Raw genomic sequence first — 7,335 nt, 5'->3', positions numbered from 1 at the left:
TTAATCCTCTAGAAAAAAATGAAACATAAAATAATTGTATTTGCTTAGTGGAGATACTCAGTAAGGATTGGTTTGGTTTGTTTTGAATTTCGAGCAAAGCTACACGAGGGCTATCTGCGCTAGCCGTCACTAATTTAGCAGTGTAAGACTAGAGGAAAAGCAGCTAGTCATTACTACCCACCGCCAACTCTTGGGCTACTATTTTACCAATAAATAGTGAGATTGACCGTCACATTATGATGTTCCTACGGCTGAAAGTGCCTTAACCACCTGGCCATGCCAGGCCTACTCAGTAGGGAACTCTTGTTTGTAACTGCGCTCAAAGCTATACAATGGTCTATCTATGCTCTTCCTACTACAGGTATTCTATCGTTGTAAGTCCACAAACATACCACTGTGTCATTGGGGGCGCTCGACTCGTAATATGAGGGTAGCAGGTTCGAATGCCCGTCGCACCAAACATGCTTGCACTTTCAGCCGTGGGGGCGTCATAATGGTACGATCAATCCCACTGTTCGTTGGTAAAAGAGTGCCTCAACAGTTGGCTTTAACTACTAAATATAGGGACGGCTAGCGCAGATAGCCCTCTTGTAGCTTTGCACGAAATTAAAAAAAACACACACTTGGGGGCCAGTAGGGAAAGATTTAAAATTGATAAAATTATTGATGACGAGAAACCCACTTGAAGTAAAAATGTATCTCAGGACGGCTAGTGTTGGTATTAACACTTTTATTAATAAAAAAGAAACAACGTTCGACCTTCTTAGGTTATCTTTAGGTTAATAAAGGTTATTAAAAAAGTGATCATAAATATGCAATAACGTTTAGTTACGTTTAAGTTACCGAAGTTGGTAAGTATGATTAATTATTTAGTATTTATTTACAAAACAGTTTTAATTATTTATTTGTTATTTGTTTGTTTTCTTTTGAATTTTGTGAAAAGCGACACGAGGGCTATCTGCACTAGCCGTTTACGAGTCGAACGCTTTGACCCATCTGGCCAGTAAAGATAATATATAATCATTTTAAATTACGTTTATTCACAGCTGTCTTTTCGCTTAATAGTAACGTTAAACCATGTTGACTGACTTAGAAACGGCTGATATAAACAGTGTTATAAATAAGATATTATTTATTTAAATCGTTGTTCTGAAAATCTGTGTAAATAACAACAACTTGTATAAACGGTTCTATAACTAAGATCTTATCTGTTGTAAAGTTTGTTACTTTTGAATTTCGCACAAAGCTACTCGAGGGCTATCTGTGCTAGCCGTCCCTAATTTAGCAGTGCAAGACTAGAGGGAAGGCAGCTAGTCATCACCACCCACCGCCAACTCTTGGGCTACTCTTTTACCAACGAATAGTGGGATTGACCGTCACATTATAACGCTCCCACGGCTGGGAGGGCGAGCATGTTTGACGCAATGGGGATGCGAACCCGCCACCCTCAGATTACGATTCGCATGCCTTAACACGCTTGGCCATGCCGGGCCTCTGTTGTAAAGTACATGTCTATAAAATCTGTGGAAGTAACAAGTTATATAAACGGTCTTGTAACTATTGTGAATCAACCGACCTAAATATTTTCGTAAATAAACAAAACGCCCCACAGTATTGACGTATAAATTATCTTCAGAACATTATTCTGTTTGGAAATCAATATACATCAGTTAGTTTAATCTGGCACCAATCGCATCTTGATAACTTAGCACTTAGAAGTGTTAGACAACGTCAAAAGTAATTTTGCCGTTACAAGAAATATGTTAGGTTTAAATAGTTGTTACAAATCTTGACGTACAATATTCTATTTTAAAACTTTGGTGGAAACCGATGCGTTATATTATGAAAGACCCTCTCTGGAAAGGTTTAACACGTTTTGTTTGAAGAGAAACATCACGTAGAGTAATACATATCACAGTACAGATATTAGAAAAGAAAGAAGACATGGTTTCTTTTTATTGCTGTTAGTGTTAGTAGTCGAATAATGATGGACTAACATTAGGAGGGAAAATATGACAGGCTTTTAACAACTGGGAAAGAACCTGTTGCACATGCATTGTTTTACGAACCAGTTACTAAGTCAATATCCATTCTGGGTTTCACGTTAAAAACACTGTTGTTAGAAAGATATTAGAAAGGAGAGTAATTAATTAGATATTAATGTTAGTTTCCTTATGTGTTCTGTTCTCAGCCTTTTGTTAACACCATAATATTTTATTCCATTGAAAATATGTTTTTATTGATGGTTCTGATGGGTTCATTAGCATGAAAAAATTATTAATTTGTTGCAACCTAAAATGGTTGAAGTTAATGAGGTGTTTGGACTTTAACTGCAGAACCAATTTTGATTTGTTTAGCGTCCACTCGATAACGTTGTTTTAAGTTTCAAGACAGAGATGTTACGTTACATAAAGGAGATGAATTTATATTTTGTTTTTGTTTTGAATTTCGCGCAAAGCTACTCGAGGGCTATCTGTGCTAGCCGTGTCTAATTTAGCAGTGTAAGACTAGAGGGAAGGCAGCTAGCTAGTCATCACCCTTCACCGCCGACTCTTGGAATAATCTTTTACCAAAGAATAGTAGGAGTGATCATAACATTATAACGCACGCACTGCTGAAAGAGATAACATGTGTGGTGTGACGAGGATTCGAACCCTCGACTGTTGGATTACGAGTCGAGCGTCCTAATCAACTGGCCATGCTGGGCCTTAGTTGAATGAAAAGAAAATATATCGGTACAGAAAGTAGAAGACAATTAGAGCTGGTGTGTGTGTTTTCTTACACCAAAGACTCATTAAACTATCTGCTGAGTCCACCGAGGGAATCGAACCCCTTATTTTTGCGTTGTGAATCCGAAAACTTACCACTTTACCAGCGTGGGACGATTTAATCCGGGAACGTAAAAGATCTTATCAGTGAAATAGACAATTAGATTTTAGACCTAGTAAATATTTATAATATAAAGTACGGAATGTACAAGACACATTGAAAAATAAATTTAGTTGGGAATATGATTTCTTTATTACTTCCAATCACTCCTCTAATCCTATGGAGTGAACACAGTTTGAATCGCAGTTAACCAACTTGAACACATAAAATAAATCTTCTTTGAAAGAAATAGATGTAAGACGAAAATATTGCAAAGTTTAAGTTAATCCTCTAGAAAAAAAAATGAAACATAAAATAATTGTATCATCTTAGTGGAGATACTCAGTAAGGATTGGTTTGGTTTGGTTTGAATTTCGAGCAAAGCTACACGAGGGCTATCTGCGCTAGCCGTCATTAATTTAGCAGTGTAAGACTAGAGGGAAGGCAGCTAGTCATTACTACCCACCGCCAACTCTTGGGCTACTATTTTACCAATAAATAGTGAGATTGACCGTCACATTATGATGTTCCTACGGCTGAAAGTGCCTTAACCACCTGGCCATGCCGGGCCTACTCAGTAGGGAACTCTTGTTTGTAACTGCGCTCAAAGCTATACAATGGTCTATCTATGCTTTTTTTCTACTACAGGTATTCTATCGTTGTAAGTCCACAAACATACCACTGTGTCATTGGGGCGCTCGACTCGTAATATGAGGGTAGCAGGTTCGAATGCCCGTCACACCAAACATGCTTGCACTTTCAGCCGTGAGGGCGTTATAATGGTACGATCAATCCCATTGTTCGTTGGTAAAAGAGTGCCTCAACAGTTGGCTTTAACTACTAAATATAGGGACGGCTAGCGCAGATAGCCCTCTTGTAGCTTTGCACGAAATTAAAAAAAAACAACACTTGGGGGCCAGTAGGGAAAGAGTTAAAATTGATAAAATTATTGATGACGAGAAACCCACTTGAAGTAAAAATGTATCTCAGACGGCTGGTGTGGGTATTAACACTTTTATTAATAAAAAAACAAACAACGTTCGACCTTCTTAGGTTATCTTTAGGTTAATAAAGGTTATTAAAAGTGATCATAAATATGCAATAACGTTTAGTTACGTTTAAGTTACCAAAGTTGGTAAGTATGATTAATTATTTAGTATTTATTTACAACAGTTTTAATTATTTATTTGTTATTTGTTTGTTTGCTTTTGAATTTTGTGAAAAGCGACACGAGGGCTATCTGCACTAGCCGTTTACGAGTCGAACGCTTTAACCCATCTGGCCAGTAAAGATAATATATAATCATTTTAAATTACGTTTATTCACAGCTGTCTTTTCGCTTAATAGTAACGTTAAACCATGTTGACTGACTTAAGAACAGCTGATATAAACAGTGTTATAAATAAGATATTATTTATTTAAATCGTTGTTCTGAAAATCTGTGTAAATAACAACAACTTGTATAAACGGTTCTATAACTAAGATCTTATCTGTTGTAAAGTTTGTTTGTTTGTTTGTTTGTTTGTTTTGGAAATTCGCACAAAGCTACTCGAGGGCTATCTGTGCTAGCCGTCCCTAATTTAGCAGTGCAAGACTAGAGGGAAGGCAGCTAGTCATCACCACCCACCGCCAACTCTTGGGCTACTCTTTTACCAACGAATAGTGGGATTGACCGTCACATTATAACGCTCCCACGGCTGGGAGGGCGAGCATGTTTGACGCAATGGGGATGCGAACCCGCCACCCTCAGATTACGATTCGCATGCCTTAACACGCTTGGCCATGCCGGGCCTCTATTGTAAAGGACGTCTATAAAATCTGTGGAAGTAACAAGTTATATAAATGGTCTTGTAACTATTGTGAATCAACCGACCTAAATATTTTCGTAAATAAACAAAACGCCCCACAGTATTGACGTATAAATTATCTTCAGAACATTATTCTGTTTGGAAATCAATATACATCAGTTAGTTTAATCTGGCACCAATCGCATCTTGATAACTTAGCACTTAGAAGTGTTAGACAACGTCAAAAGTAATTTTGCCGTTACAAGAAATATGTTAGGTTTAAATAGTTGTTACAAATCTTGACGTACAATATTCTATTTTAAAACTTTGGTGGAAACCGATGCGTTATATTATGAAAGACCCTCTCTGGAAAGGTTTAACACGTTTTGATTGAAGAGAAACATCACGTAGAGTAATACATATCACAGTACAGATATTAGAAAAGAAAGAAGACATGGTTTCTTTTTATTGCTGTTAGTGTTAGTAGTCGAATAATGATGGACTAACATTAGGAGGGAAAATATGACAGGCTTTTAACAACTGGGAAAGAACCTGTTGCACATGCATTGTTTTACGAACCAGTTACTAAGTCAATATCCGTTCTGGGTTTCACGTTAAAAACACTGTTGTTAGAAAGATATTAGAAAGGAGAGTAATTAATTAGATATTAATGTTAGTTTCCTTATGTGTTCTGTTCTCAGCCTTTTGTTAACACCATAATATTTTATTCCATTGAAAATATGTTTTTATTGATCGTTCTGATGGGTTCACTAGCATGAAAAAATTATTAATTTGTTGCAACCTAAAATGGTTGAAGTTAATGAGGTGTTTGGACTTTAACTGCAGAACCAATTTTGATTTGTTTAGCGTCCACTCGATAACGTTGTTTTAAGTTTCAAGACAGAGATATTACGTTACATAAAGGAGATGAATTTATATTTTGTTTTTTGTTTTTGAATTTCGCGCAAAGCTACTCGACGGCTATCTGTGCTAGCCGTGTCTAATTTAGCAGTGTAAAACTGGAGGGTAGGCAGCTAGTCATCACCACCCGCAACCAGCTCTTGAGCTACTCTTTTATCAACGAATAGTGGGATTGACCGTCACTTTATAACGCGCCCACGACTGAAAGGGCCAGCATGTTTTTGGTGTGACGGGAATTCGAATCCGCGACCCTAAGATTACGAGTCGAACGCCTTAACTCACCTGGCCATGCCGGACCGAATTTATAGTACTCTGTCATGTGCATCTAATATAAATTTGTATGATATTATAGCAATGTATGTTGTATGTCCAAGTAACTACTTCGCAGGAAGTGAATGTTTCTTCACCAAAAATTGGTTTCGAGGTTCTTTAAACCCATGCGGGAGTAAAACAAATTTCAGTTTTGCGGTTTGCGATTTTTACCACTAATTCCTCCCTTCTTCATAGTAGAATCTTTTACCAATAATATGTAAACCAGTATCTGATGACATTTGCGCTCGTGCACTATTCCATCTATTTTGCATATGTCTCCTACTTCCTCAGCAGAAAAATACCCCAAGCTATCACACTGCATCTCCTATGCTTCACGATTGGAGCTATGCCAGATGTACAACCTACGCTTTGAACCACATATTTCAAACTTGGAGTCATCCGCCCACAACACCCTTTTCTAATAATCAAAAACCACTTTTTATATTTTTAGCAAGTTTCAGTTTCTTTATAATATTTGGATATTAAAGTTAGCTTTTCTAATTGCTACATGACCAACTATTCCATTTTCGTTGAGTGTTCTTGATACTGTAGTTCTGAACATTTTTCTGTCATTCGGTACATGGTTATACATCTCCATGCTTGAGGTCAGTACCAGTCTTCCTTCTGTCCTGAAGACTACATAAATAAAGATACGTAACATCAGTGTTTTTGAGTTTATGTGCTCTGCCTCTTCCTTTCCTATTTTCAAATTTAACTGTCTCGGTTTCACGATCTAGGGTGTACTTGACAGTGTTTGGACAATATTTCAAGTCTGCAGCAATTTGTCAGACAGTCAAATCAACATTCCGTAAAGCATTTATGCGAACTCTCTACCTTACGCTTTTATGAGCTATGGCATGACAACAAAACTTAATTTACAGTGTTAAACACTGTTTTTATCAAGGTTTTTTGTGAAGTGTTATTAAATTGATTTTTATAACATATACCGGTACCAAATGCTAGCTCTTTTTGTGTAGTTAAGACACTGCATGGGATACAATGACAATTATCTTAACCCTAAATTTGAACAGTACGTTCATTCGAGCGGAACACTTGTAGCACGCCCTTGGTACAAGTATATGAGAATTCTAAAGAATTATAAGTATTCCTGCTGTGGCTCACTCATTTGTCAACAGTGATCCATTGAAGCATTACCATAGTGTTGTAATTTACATTCTGTAATGTTATGGAAGAATTATCTCCCAAAAAAATGGAAAGAATGACAAAGTGTCCTAACACTTTTGCACAGTGTTGTAAGTATATGTATGTGTGATATTCTTTATCACTCAGTGTGTGCACCGAAATGTGTGTTTCGAATATTGTAATTGGTGTTTTCTTTTTCAAATTAGGATTCTCTTTCTGGTTCTTTCCGTGATTCCATTATTATTGATTTATAAATACTTATTATAATTTTTTATTAATCTTGGTATGAGGTCCTGGCCAAATA

Source organism: Tachypleus tridentatus, chromosome 7 (assembly GCF_004210375.1).
Source record: "Tachypleus tridentatus isolate NWPU-2018 chromosome 7, ASM421037v1, whole genome shotgun sequence".
NCBI lineage: Eukaryota > Metazoa > Arthropoda > Merostomata > Xiphosura > Limulidae > Tachypleus > Tachypleus tridentatus.
The sequence above is the reverse complement of the archived record's forward strand: the minus strand, read 5'-3'. Positions refer to the sequence as shown.